This window comes from Podarcis muralis, chromosome 3 (assembly GCF_964188315.1).
Source record: "Podarcis muralis chromosome 3, rPodMur119.hap1.1, whole genome shotgun sequence".
Taxonomy (NCBI): domain Eukaryota; kingdom Metazoa; phylum Chordata; class Lepidosauria; order Squamata; family Lacertidae; genus Podarcis; species Podarcis muralis.
Genome location: NC_135657.1, coordinates 93,198,143 through 93,212,781, shown reverse-complemented (window position 1 = coordinate 93,212,781; position 14,639 = coordinate 93,198,143). Strand labels below are relative to the sequence as shown.

The 14,639-nt window shown below is 43.6% G+C and overlaps 1 long non-coding RNA gene across 4 annotated transcripts in view; it reads right to left on the bottom strand.

Moving 5' to 3' along the window:
• Nucleotides 1-3,504: 3,504 nt before the first annotated feature.
• The window catches only part of LOC114593770 (uncharacterized), a 47,378-nt gene continuing 36,243 nt past the window's right edge, over nucleotides 3,505-14,639 (bottom strand). For 2 of the 4 annotated variants that reach the window (XR_013392360.1, XR_013392362.1), the window contains one exon: nucleotides 8,198-13,677. This is a non-coding gene — a long non-coding RNA (uncharacterized LOC114593770). Of the gene's footprint in view, nucleotides 5,473-8,197; nucleotides 13,678-14,639 lie in introns of those variants that run through there. The other 2 variants (XR_013392361.1, XR_003705776.2) reach the window with 2 other exon arrangements.

Sequence of the window (14,639 nt, the reverse complement as noted above, 5' to 3'; positions counted from 1 at the left end):
AGGCAGATAGCTAGGAAGCTGGCTTATAGCAAGTCAAACGAAGAGTCCATCTCAATCAGTATTGTCAACCCTGACTGGCAGCAGCTCTCCAGGGTTTCAGGTAAGGGTCTCTCCCAACCTTACCTGGAGATGCTGCCAGGGATCAAACCTGTCATGCTCTGTCCCTGGACTATGTATCTTATATGCTTAATATAATTGTATGTGCAGTGTGGCTTTGCATTGAACTGGCCATAACTCTTTATGGGCTGGAGCCCATAAATACTTGGACACGCAGATTCAAATCCACATTTAAGTACACTACTGAAATACTAGACTACTTGAAGTCAGGGTGTACAAAAAATATTTAGAACATGGATGGGGAAACCATGACCCTCCAGATATTGTTAGAGTCCAATTTCCATCAGCCTGCCTCATCTCTCCCTCTTGGCCCCCCTCCTCTCCAGCCTCCACTTCTGCCTGATTCTGGACTGCTCTCTGCCACAGATTCTTCCTTCTCACTAAACCCTGTTACCTCTTCAGCTTCCAACTCCGACTCCTCCCAGTCTGTTCCCTCTTCTCCCTCTGACCACTCGTTCTCATCCCACCGCCAATCCCCCGGATCTGAGCCTTCTTCCCTTGGGGTTCCCCAGTGCCTCCCACCACTCCTCTGCATAACAACAAATTTAAGAAGTCATAAGAACTATTGGCAGTGAAGTCCTATGCATGTCTACTCAGAAGTAAAATTCACTGAGTTCAATCAAAATTCCTCCCAGATAAATTTGAAGAGGGCTGAAGCTTTAATGCCTGCAGTCCTATAATCCTATAGACACTTTTTGGTGTCATAAAACTCAGAGGGGCTTACTTCCTCCTAGCTAATGTGGTTTGTTGTTGTTTAGTCGTTTAGTCATGTCCAACTTTTCATGACCCCATGGACCAGAGCACACCAGGCACTCCTGTCTTCCACTGCCTCCCGCAGTTTGATCAAACTCATGTTGGTAGCTTCGAGAACGCTGTCCAACCATCTCGTTCTCTGTCGTCCCCTTCTCCTTGTGCCCTCAATCTTTCCCTTCATGGATCACTGCCTTGCCGTGGTGAAGGGGCTTGAATAAGAGAAGCTATGAGCTATGCCGTGCAGGGCCACCCAAGATGGACAGGTCATAGTGGAGAGTTTTGACCAAACGTGATCCACCTGGAGCAGGAACTCCAGTATCCCTGCCAAGAAAACTCCATGGACAAAGACAACAGGCATATAAAAGCTAATGTGGTACAAGAGGTTAACAAAAAAAAAAAAAATCTGAAACGAATCTTCTTTGAAAATCTGGGACCAGGCTCACTGGTTTCAAAACAGGGTTGGTTTTAAAAAACAACAACCACCAAATATTTAATATAATGAATTCATCCTGTATATATCTGATCAAATCAAATGTTTAATTAAATAACTGACAGAATATGCTTTTGCACATTAGGTTTCTTGTGTATCATATTCCAGTATTCAATCAGGGGTTTCCTGTTATCTCGAAAAGTCCTGGCCTTTTGTTTCCCTTAATATAATCAAACGAAACTTGACAGTGTATCCATTATATGCTTTGCGGAACCTATTACAAAGATCAGGTGCCTTTTTATTTTGCCAGTTTTAGTCAATATTACCTTCAGCATGATTAATGAATTTCTTACCAGTCCTGCTGTTTGGCAATATCTTTAATTAATCCAAGTAGTAATACCTTGGGATCCAAAAGGTAAGCTATAGCTAATCATTTCTTTTAAAAGAAAGTACTGAAATAAGTCTATAATTCAACCAAACACTGTGTGTATTTGTATTTTGTATTGCAAACATGTATTCTATTTTGTATCTCAAACAGCTTAACAGATACTTTCTGAGATGCATGCACAAAATGTACCATTAATATACCATTCTATAGGGGGAGAAGAGGAAGTTCCCGAAAGTGGAAATCTAATATTCAGACATACTATGGACCATCTCATGAAGGCCCTCCATCTAGTCAAAATAGATTAAAATGGCTGTGAAACAGAACAAGAATTATCCTGATTAGTTAGGAAGGTCATCAAATATCAGTTCAGAGATGGTTTACCTTCATTAGCTCAAAGCAATGAGAAAGTGCAAAGCTGTTGAAACCAGAGTCCTTTTCGTTGGAAATTCCCAGGTGTCAAAAAAGGTTATTTATGTATGCCACCACTGCGGTCCATGTTTTGTTAGTCTAAAAATGGAAAACGAGTGAGGTCCCAACTAAAGAAGAATGGCAACTTAAACTGATGGAATATGCGCAGCTTGCGGACCTAACATATAGAATAAGAGAACAAGAAGAACACACATTTAAAGAAGATTGGAATTGGAAAATGTTTATTGAATATATGGGGGGCCAATTGTGTACATTTGGAAACTTTGGCAGCCTTGAGATAAATTCAACAGTGTAAACAAGTTTTGTTGGTTGTAATAATGGAATACTGAATGGTTTAGCTTATGTAAAACATGCAGGGATATATGATATGCAAAATGAACCATGGAAAGAGAGGAGGAAAGTCACTAACATTTTAAGGTTGTCTAAATGAATATTCTAAAGTGTGAAACAGAAAATTTAATAAAAAATTGTGTGTGTGCGTATGAAAATGCAAAGCTGTTGCACATCCTCCAGTTCTTTCCCCACCTGCTGAGCGGACAAATGGAACAGGAAATGGAGCAGGAAACAACTATAGCACCTCAAATTGTAGTGGTCACAGTGGTTGCCTGTCTTTAAGGCTGCAGCTCAGTGAAATAGCACCTGCTTTGTATGCAGAAGGTCCATCTCAGGCATCTCCAAAGCAGAGCTAGGAGGGACTCCCCATCTGAAATCCTGGGAAACTGCTAAGAGTCACAGTAGACAATGCTGAACTAAATGGACCAGTGGTCCAGTCTATGGCAGCTTCCAACGTTCCTATCTAGGAGACTTCTTCCAGTCACAAGGCCCACTTTACGGCACTATTGTGAACCTAATCCAAACCCACAAATTATGTTTCTACAAGGCTTTGGCCTAGACCTGGTATCGGTATTCTCTCAGGCTTAGCGTTAACATTACACTCACCTCATGATGTGGGCAGTTCTCGTGTGATGTCTTTTCTCATTGGCATTGTATATCATGTGCAGGTGACATTCTCTTGCTTTTCACCTCTGGAATCAAGCCCAGTAATTTCATGATCACTCAGTTTGCCATCTTGCTCACATGTTGTTGTTTAGTTGTTTAGTCGTGTCCGACTCTTTGTGACCCCATGGACCAGAGCACGCCAGGCACTCCTGTCTTCCACCGCCTCCCGCAGTTTGATCAAACTCATGCTGGTAGCTTCAAAAACACCATCCAACCATCTCATCCTCTGTCGTCCCCTTCTCCTTGTGCCCTCCATCTTTCCCAACATCAGGGTCTTTTCCAGGGAGTCTTCTCTTCTCATGAGGTGGCCAAAGTATTGGAGCCTCAGCTTCACGATCTGTCCTTCCAGTGAGCACTCAGGGCTGATTTCCTTCAGAATGGAGAGGTTTGATCTTCTTGCAGTCCATGGGACTCTCAAGAGTCTCCTCCAGCACCATAATTCAAAAGCATCAATTCTTCGGCGATCAGCCTTCTTTATGGTCCAGCTCTCACTTCCATACATCACTATCTTGCTCACATAGTAATTGCAATATTTACCTTAAGTTTATGAGGAGAAACTTTCAGGAGCAGGAGTGCCAGCTTGGCCCTGCAACCGTGAGTGCCTGGGGCTGTGGGTGCCACACAGCATGGATGGCCCTGGCACCGAAATTTGTGGGTGCCCCTTTATGGGGAATTTTGTGGCTGCTCAGGCACCCAGAACCCCAGGGAGTTGGCACCTATGTTCAAGAGAAAGATATTTCTCCATCAGAACAGAATACGCAGCACACAGATGGCCAGTAAAGTGCAGGGGCGGAGGAAGGGGTGTGGTGGCTGCGGGCCGCCCCGGGTGTCACCACTGAGGGGGGTGACAAAATGCCAGGCAGCACTCACCGCGGGGCCTGCAGCGCACCCAAGCCACGCGTCTCTCCTGGGAGAGACGCAGTGGCTTGGGCGCTCACAGGCTCTGCGCTGCCCAAACGGTCTGCCCGCTGCCTCCCCTCCCCCCCAGCTGTAGGGCGGCTGAGTGGGAGGAGGCAGGCTGAGTGGAAGGAGGCCCCGGCCCTATGGGTGGCTCGCACTGATCCTGGGCGTGCCGCCCCAGGCGCCCAAGCCGCTTCCTCCGCCGCTGGTAATGTGGAGACAGTCTAGCTTTCTTCTTCTCTATGGTTTCAGTCAAGGTACTGGCACAGAGGGACTCTGCCAGAACAGAGTGGCCATATTTGTAAAGGGCAGACACTATGGCCGGGGTAACCAATATGGAACCCTCTGGGGGTTGGACAACAATTACCATTGTCTCTGTCCATGACCAATGGCCATGCAGACTGAGGCTGATGGGAGTTGGAGTCCAACAATATCTGGACCGTACCTCTGCTCTACAGAAACAGAAGCCTTGACTTCCATTTTATTGCTAAGTATTGTTGATGTGATATCTATCCCAGGGGGGTTTCTAAAGAAAGTCACTAACAACAGGGAAGGAAAGTACATTACAGAAGACTCACCTAGGGCAAACAAAACATGTGCCAACCAACATTACAGCTCATTTCCTATACCAGCACATCACAATGTAGTAAGGATAACTTTTAAATTTCACCTCAGTAGCCAAAGCTGGTAGCTGGCTTCAGTTTTTCACACCGTGTAGTTTTGTTCTAAAGGGATGTCTATTTACAACCTTAACTGTACCCAAAGAAGGTGGTGGTGCTTGTTTTTGTCTGATATTTATAGGCTATACTTTATAGTTAAAATATATAATTACTGAAGAAGGCATAATGAAATCTTCTATTGTTAGACAACACACAGCAATTCTAATTAACAGGGGAACTGATAAAAGAATTTACAGTGGCACTGCTGCAGGAAAATGCAATTTCTTAGTATGGCTCTTGCCGTTTGTTTTACGGCACCGCAGTTCTTTTTGCATTCATGGTTGATTTGGGGAACTCATCTACAGCAAAACATTTTAGGTACCACCAGCCATGTCAAAAATACTACAGTGTAACAAGCAACAGAATTTCTGGGACACCACAGCTAGCAGCAGAGAGGATGGTGGGACGGAGGCACTTATCTGACCTCCTGGTGGGTGAATTGTTGCTGCTTACCATGAGGACAAGGCGTGACGCAGTGCAAACACACAGGCAGGAACCAGATTGCTTCAGCTGATTCATTTTATATTATGAACCGCCCTGTGATCCTTGGATGAAGGGCGGTATAGACATTTAATAAAGAAAATAAAATAATAATTTGCGCCACATTCCCATGTTGTGAAGTGTGAAAGGACTCCTTTAAAAAGTGTCAAGTGTGTTTTGAGAAGTTGTTGTTTTTTGCTCCACTACATCTGCAGGAACAAATCCTTCCAACTCTACGATTCTACGACTCTATGATTCTGTGAAAATAAAGAGTATGTAAAAATTAATTTCATGATCACCCCATGGTAAGATTTTGTCTGTAAAAGCTGATTGCACGAACTTACCTTCAATGCAAGGAACTGACACCAATATCATCCTTTAAATGTTTGTATATTCACCATCAACACAAACTTCTGGATTAAATGAGAATAACCCATCATACCACATTAGATGTCAGAGTGATGGGTTAGGACTGGCAAGAGCTAGCTTCCAGTTCCCACTTAGCCATAAAGCTCTCTGGAAGGGATGTGCGAATCTTGTCACTTTGTTTTTTCTTTCAAATCTTAAGTTCGGTTTTTACACTTCCACATCAATTTGCAACTTTTTTTTTTTTTTAAAGACAGTCCGCATAAAAATCCATCAGCATGATAGCATGACTTTCTCCTAATATGCACAAATACAATTTTGCCGAAGACCCATGTTTTTGCAATTTTTCTCCAAATATTTGCATTTTTTACACACATTTCACCCGAACGTATATGCATTTATTTATTTTTTACATATTACTTGTCTGGAGATCTGCATTGCAGAATTCAGAGAAGTGCAAATTCTGAATGTCTGTTTTGGTTTATGTCTTGTTTCAAAAAAGAGGAAATAAGGCAAGTTTGCCTTGGAATGCAAACTGAATCCAATTTCTTCCCCATCCCTGCTCTCTGGTGATATGGGCCCAGTCACTATCTCTTCCCTTTACCCACCTTGTCAGGGTTGTGGTGAGAATAAAAGGGGGGCGTGTACCTTGAGATCCTCAAAGCAAAGGCTGGATATAGCTGAATAAATAGGGAGAATTGGGATGAGTTTTTCTAGGGCTCTGTTAATAACTCAAGAAACATGATGATGATGATAAATTTGTATCCCATCCATCTTACTAGGTTGCCCCCGCCACTCTGGGCAGCTTCCAGCATATATAAAAATATAATACAGTGGTACCTCGGGTTAAGAACTTAATTCGTTCTGGAGGTCCGTTCTTAACCTGAAACTGTTCTTAACCTGAGGTACCACTTTAGCTAATGGGGCCTCCCGCTGCCGCCGCACCCCCACCACACAATTAATGTTCTCATCCTGAAGCAAAGTTCTTAACCTGAGGTACTCTTTCTGGGTTAGCGGAACCTGTAACCTGAATCATCTGTAACCTGAAGCGTCTGTAACCCAAGGTACCACTGTAATACATGAAACCTTAAAAGGCTTCCCTATACAGGACTGCCTTCAGATGTTTTCTGAAGGTTATAGAGTTGCTCATCTCCTTGACATCTGATGGGAGGGCCTTCCACAGGGCGGGCGCCACTACCGAGAAGGCCCTCTGCCTGGTTCCCTGTAGCTTCACTTCTCACAGTGAGGAAACTGCCAGAAGGCCCTCGGTGCTGGATCTCAGTGTCCAGGCTGAATGACAGGGGTGAATACAAGTGTGTAGTACTGAGGCCCATGCATCAAGCAGCAGTTAAGAGCATCCAGATCTTATTAAAATGAAGAATGCCTACATCTGTTACTCAAGTTATTACAAAGCCACCCGTGTCATACTTAATAAATAACGAGGCAGGCTTTTTAAACAGAAACCTGATGTAAACTTAACACTCACCCCCCAAAAATAAAAAAAATTGTAACGTTAAAAGCAAGCTGCCTATGTAGAAGGACTCCAACGATTTTCCACGCAGAGGAGGAAAGTGGAGCAGCCTGTGCCAAAACTTGGCTCTTTTTGCCATAATCGCTGTACTGGGATAGCTGTGCTTTAGTACTATTTGTGTAAAACAGCGTCCCAGTGAAATGTGGGCCAGGAGTGAAGGAGGGGGGGAAACGCAGAGAGAGAGCGCGCAGCCCAGACACTGCTGGTTTATTAAAGTGCCCTTCATTCACCTGCTCCATCCAAATCAAACAGCTCTGATTGGCGTTCCGTCTTGTAAAACGGGTATTGTGTGAGCAGTGGGCAGCTGGAGTCCTCTGAGAATCTTCACTTGTCAGAGATGAATCAATCATCTAGAAAGATGTCAGCATCTGCCCAAACCATTTTATATTAGAATAAATGGCAGATGGTGGTGTTTTTATATTTAATCAGTTCCACCAAATGCAGTTTCATCTCTTATAAAACTAAACCATCTGCAGCGTGTAGGTGTACAGATCTAGCTAAATGCCCGCTGCAGAAACCTCTTCTCTTAAAGGTAAACGGTACAAGTTAGTGGCAGCATTTTGGCACCATAAACTACAGGAGGAAAGGGAGGGGGAGAGATTTGACTTTTGCTTTTTAAATATCAGTGTGTTCTTGCAAAGGCTTTCAGTGTAATCATGCCAATAATTTATGTGTAGTATCAAGGCCCGTGCTTAATTCATAATTTAGATGGCACATATCTGCGTCAGCTTGCCCTGGATTGCATGAAAAAAATCACCTCCCCCACTATGTATGTATGAACATACTTTTTTTTTCTTTTCTTTTTTTTTTTTTTGCAAAGGCCTTTGGCTATGTGCAATGAAGTTTATTTACTTCGCTCTGGGTGTAATATTTGTCCATCTGCAGGCCAGTGTGATGAATCTTTTACTTGGAGGGAAGTCCTGGCAAAGTGACAGGTTGCAATGCACACTTACCTGGGAGTGAGCTAGATTGACTAAAACAGGACTTACTTCTGAGTAAACATATATAAACTAGCACTTACCTTTAAAAGGTTGTACTGTTATTCCCCAATAAGCGAGCACAGAATGAATTTCGAAATGTGTGGGTTTTTTTATCTTTGCTTTAATCTATTGATTTTACTTAGCGTTTTATTGAACAAATGTTGATAAATAGTTTTATCATTTTTCGTCATGAGCATTTTTCCTCATTGTTTTCAGGGCAGGGAGATGCTCGAATCCTCTACTTCAGGGATGAGGAAACCTGTGGCTCAACAACTTTGTCTGAATTTTCACTTTGGGGGCTATGGCAGCCCTACCTAGACTACAACTTTCATTAACCCTTCCCAGGGGTGCCAACTTGAACAAACTATTGGGGGTGCCCTAGGTAAGCCCTGCCCTGCATAACTGATCACATGATGTGGTGCATGCAAACCATTTGAATGGCAATGCCCATCAACTTGGGGGGCCCAGTCCCCTCAATTATTTTATTCGGGGAACCAAAGGGACCTTGGCCCCTAGGAGTTGGCTCCTCTGTCCCTTCCCATTGGCACGGCTGGCTGGAGCCAGGAAGTTGCCTTATACCAAGTGAGGCTGCTGGTCCATTTAATCCAGTATTGTCTACACTCTCCCGGGTTCCAGGCAAGTGCCTCTCCCAGCCCTACGTGGAAACACCAGGGATTGAACCTGAGACCTTCTGAATACAAGGCAAAGGTGCTACCACTGAGCTACAACCCATCTGCAAAACTGATGGGAGTCTGGAGGGCTACAGATTCCACACACACCCCGCTCTCATCATATAGTACAGTGGTACCTTGGGTTACATACGCTTCAGGTAACAGATGCTTCAGGTTACAGACTTCGCTAACCCAGAAATAGTACCTCGGGTTAAGAACTTTGCTTCAGGATGAGAACAGAAATCGTGCTCCGGCAGCACGGCAGCAGCAGGAGGCCACATTAGCTAAAGTGGTACCTCAGGTTAAGAACAGTTTCAGGTTAAGAACAGACCTCCAGAACGAATTAAGTTCTTAACCCAAGGTACCACTGTATATGTTTAGCTGCAGAAAGGCACGGTTTCTACCACTCGCAGATAATCTCTCTTTCGTCCTTTCTTTTTTTGGTCACGATTTCTGAGTAGAGCAGGTTGGGTACGTTGGCTGCATGGTATTTAACCAAGATGAAAAATAAAAATAGACACCCACAACTTTAACGTAGATTATCTTTTGAGCGCATACGTCTGAGTAGCACCATCTGGGTGGGGTTTGACCAACAGCAGGTTAGAGAGCTGATTTCAAATACAAGCAGATGGATTTCCCCTTACTTTTGGCTGTATGAAGCAAGTACACATCTCACCACCAACTGGACTATTTGTGAGCAAGTAGCATCGTGGAGAGATCAACTATTTCAATATATTGGATTGTGTTCCAGCGTATGCTTCGACTGCAGCATTTTTGATGCTTCTCAATTCTTGGCAATCAACTTTTTGAATTGGAGTGTTTAGTATGTTCCAAGTCCAGTATCTTAAAAGGGCCTACAACATGTCAGAGGACATTTACCCCTTCTTGTTGGTGAACTAAAGTATATGTGCAGTAACATTACTAAGTTGCTAAGAAAAGTCTGGATTTCTTTAAGGATGAACAAACAAACACAGAGAAAGAGACTTTTTTTGGAATACTATCTAAGACTGCAGTCATGTATCTAGAACTAAGCATCATTGAACCCAGTGGGACCTTTTAAGATGGTCAAAAACTAAGGATGCTTCTAGGCCACTACTATTTTTGCCTGGGATTCAATCACATGGCGACAAATTCAGGTTGTACAATTATAGTGGATTTCGCAGTCCTGTGCAAAAAGAAAAATCCTGCTTATCGGATCAAAAGATCAGGCAAGGGCCAGGAAAATGCACTGGGAAGTAGGAATGTGGGTTACCATCTATTCAATTTGCATTTAAAGGCAGACATGCATAATTTGCATTTTCCAAAACAATATGTGGCAGGTCATACTCTGGACTTTGTTTTCTCAGCTGGGTGGGAACAACGTGATCTGAAAGTGGGGGATCAGCCCCTTGTCATGGTCAGATCACTTTCTGCTAAGCTTTAGGCTTTCAGCACCTTTTCCCCTCAGCAGAGGCGGGGGACCTATGAGATCATCATCTGAGGCCCTTCTCCGTGTGCCTCATCCACGAGGGGTCCAGAAGGTGGCAACACAAGAACGGGCCTTTTCTGTGGTGGTTCCCTGTTTGTGGAATGCTCTCCCCAGAGAAGTTCATCTGGTGCCTTCATTATACACCTTTAGGTGGCAGACGAAAACATTCCCCTTCAACCAGGCCTTTGGCTGATTAACATCCAATACCCTTTTAAAAGTGTTGTGGGATTATTGGTGTTATGTACTGAGTTGAATAGGATCCAAAATGCAGAGTCTGATTGGTCCTAGAACAAGAGTATTCAGAATGCAGCAGTCTGACTGGTCCTAGAACAATAGGATTCAGAATGCAACAGTCTGATTGGTCCTAGAACAATAGGATTCAGAATGCAACAGTCTGATTGGTCCACAGGAGCCACCCAATCCAGCTCCAGGTGGAAGTGAATCCGCAGCCTGATTGGCCTAGAGGAGAATCCCGGAATTAGCCAATCACGTGGGGCCCATTGTGTAAATAATGTATATAAAGCAGACATTCTGGGGGAACTTCCATTCCTCCTCACCACTACGAGCTGAATAAAGAACATGAAATCCACTCTCGACTCTGTATATTTCAATTGGTTTGCTTTGTTCTTTTTTATTATTATGCATTTTGTGTTTCTACCATCATATTTTTAGGTTGTGAACCACCCTGAGGTTTATGGGTGAAGGGCAGTACACAAATTTCATAAATCAATAAAATACAATAAAATAAATAAAAAGCCAGGATCTTCAGAAACGGCAAGTTTTACTCTCAGCTACATATAATTGTGTATCTTAACAGCCTAATGCATATAAACAACACTTCCGATTGCCAAATACATTTCGACCATACGGATGTAATTTACCTATCAATATGTGCCACTGAGGAAGACCGTATGGTCAAAATGTATTTGGCAACTGAAAGTGTTACTTGCATTAGGATGTTAAGTGGCACTCTCTTCTGTCATTAAAAAGACCCCTAAGGATCGGTATTGGGGTCTGTGCTTTTGAGCTTGTTCATAAATGATCTGGAGTTGGGGTAGACAGCGAGGATGCCAGGTTTGCTTGTTCAAGGTGGTTAGAACAAAAAGGGATTGTGAAGAGCTCTTAAAGGACCCCGCCAAACCGAGAGAACGAGCAGAACAGTGGCAAATGCAATTCAGTGTAAACAAAGTGTAAAGTGATGTTGGGGCAACAACAACAAAAATCTTAATTTCACATATACACTCAGCTGGCATTGACTGATCATGAACAAGACCTTGGGGTCATAGCAGACAGCGTAATGGAGATGTTGACCCAGTGGGCGGCAGCTGTGAAAAAGACAAATTGCATGCTAGACATTATTAGGTCGGGAATTGAAAAACAAAACTGCCAATATCATAATGCCCTTATACAAATCTACGTAATACTGTGTACTGTTCTGGGCGCCTTACCTCAAAACGGATATTGTAGAGTGGGAAAAGCTTCAGAAAAGGGCAACCAAAAGGGATGGCGTGGCTCCCCGATGAAGAATGGTTGCAGCGCTTTGGACTTTTGAGTTTAGAGAGGAGGCAAATATGAGGTGACATGATAGAAACTTATAAAATTATGAATGGCTTGAAGAAAGTGGGTAGAGGGGGGAAATCTGCCCCTCTCCTAACAGGCAGGAGGTTCTTGTTATGCTAAAACATTTGTATTTCCTCATTCAGTTCAGAAGCTGTTTTTGATTGGTATATACTGTACACAAATACGTTGAGCAAAATTTACAGGGTAGGGTTGTTAGGTCTTAACTTTGTACATTTTGTTACTCAACCAATCTGTAGATCAAGCAACGGGTCAATAAGAACTGACTGCTCAAGACAGCAGTCCAATCAATGGAGTCTGGGATTAACCCAGAGCATTGAAATTAAATCCAGTTCCTGGAGCTATATCTGCACTGATCACCCACTGCCTTGGAATATAGCCTTGTACGTGTGTGAAGCCTGGGGCAGCTACCCTTGCTTCTCCCTACACCACTCCAAATGGCCTGTCACCATAGGCCATGTGTAAACAAACTAAGGCCCAGGAGCCGGAGCCGGCCCAATCGCCTTCTAAATTTGGCCCGCGAATGGTCCAGGAATCAGAGTAGAATGTGTCCTTCTATTTAAAATGCATCTCTGGGGTATTTGTGGGGCCTGCCCGGTGTGTTTACATGAGTAGAATGCGTGCTTTTATTTAAAATGATTCTCTGGGTTATTTGTGGGGCATAGGAATTCGTTCAATTTTTTCCCCTCAAAAATATAGTCCAGCCTCCCACAAGGTGTGAGGCCCCCTGCTGAAAAAGCTTGCTGACCCCTGATCCATAGGTGCTGGCTCCTGGGGCCCAAGGCACTTTGGTCCCCCCAATGTTTTTTAGGGGGGCTAACCCCCTTATTGTTCAGAGGGCGTTCAGCTCCTCCCCCTGGGTCCTCACGACTTCATGTGTGCAATGTCAGGACATTGTGTGACCTCAGGGTATTGCGTGACGTTGCACACGTAACACCAGGACGTCGGGCCCCCTCGGTCGTCTGGAAAAGCTGGCATCTCTGCCTACCACCAACTCTCTTCGTTCCCCAACCACTAGCAATGTACAAGGCAAGGGGAGGCTGGTGTGCTCTAGCGCCAACAGTGGCTCTTCAAGGTCTGAGCCAGAGAGCCCTTCTTAGCCTGTCAGCTAAGATCCTTTAAATGGCGATGGAACTCTGCTGTGACCTTGTTCTATCTGCTTCTGTGTTTTCCTCCAAACCTGATGGAGCTTTGATAGCCTGGTTTGTGCATTCACATCTATGGCATTTTCAGGACTCGAATAAAAAAGAATACTAATAATTGTGCAGAGACACCCTAAAAGAAATCACAACATCAACTAGCAGTATGTGGGGGTTTGAGTTTGGTTGGTGGTGGTTGTTTTTTTTAGGAAATTCACAGCTTGCAACTTTTGGCTAAGCAGGCTCCTACCAGCACACCCTTTAACTGAGCCAACCAACCACACAGGAAGGCCACCTCTGCTGAGAATTCAGCGCATCTTTTATAGAAAATGACAATATGGCACGGGGATTATCTAGAGCTCTCCTGTTGTCCTAGTGAAACATGCAGTGGCCCTGTGATGCACGTCGAGGCAAAACTTTGTGAGTTCCCTGCCCCCCTTATTTGAGGCAAATAAATTGCAAAGCCTACTTGCTCAGCTAGGTGGGCAAATCAAGATAACAGAGACAAAACCTTTGGTTCTGTGCTCTGAGCCAAAAAGAGACCAAGTGCATCATTGATTTGAGGAGGGAAAAGAGGGATCAGTGAGAAATGGGGTTCCTTTTGCATTTAAATACAGACCTACCTAATTCACATTTTCTGAACCGAAAGAGCCATCCTTCACAATTTGCGCTTTTCCAAGTTTTGCAATGCGGTTCTCCAACGTAGCTATCTGTACAAAAATGCATATACTAGAGGGGAAATTGTGCATAAAATGCACTTATTAGTGAAAATGACATACAAATATGCATTGTATCAGGGGGAACTGCTTTGCAAAAAAATGTATATTAGTCCAAATTGCATAGAAAATGTATATATTGAGTTAAATTTGCTCTAAAATACTGATGAGTGTACATGTGTACATTTATTTTTAAAAACTCACGTGTGGAAATGTGGAGAACTGAGTGTACAATTAGAAAAACTAGAAACTGAGAGAAACTGAAATTGATGAATTCTCCCGACATGCTATGGAGCAACAAGACTAGCAGTTGAATCTTACTTCCACACTGGTAACAGGACAGCAGGCTAGCATAGTGGGCACAGAGGAGGCCACACAACAACCACAGCTCTACCTTCACATCATGGATCTCTAGACCTTTTCATCACAAATTAATATATTTGGTACAATTCGATGGTGAGCGTGAGACTTTGCATCTCTGAATCTGGCTTTGAATGCTCCCCAATGGGGAAAATAACCCTGACATGTACATTAAAAAAATCATTTTGGGGATAAGACTGGTCTAAAGCCTTCTCTCACACATGATAGTTTTAGCTCTACAAATACAGTGGCACCTCGGGTTACAGACGCTTCAGGTTACAGACTCCGCTAACCCAGAAATAGTACCTTGGGTTAAGAACTTTGCTTCAGGGTGAGAACAGAAATCGTGCTCCGGAGGCGCGGTAGCAGCAGGAGGCCCCATTAGCTAAAGTGGTGCTTCAGGTTAAGAATGGACCTCCGGAACGAATTAAGTACTTCATCCAAGGTACCACTGTAGTCTTTTGTTTTAGTTCAAACATGCAATCCCTGACCTACAATCCAAAATGGCACAGGAAAAATATTTATCCCGTGATTCTACCAAGTACGTAAACTGCCCTGCAGATTCCAGAAGGGAGGCCATTTTGAAATGTGCAGAATTTCATTACAGCTACAGTT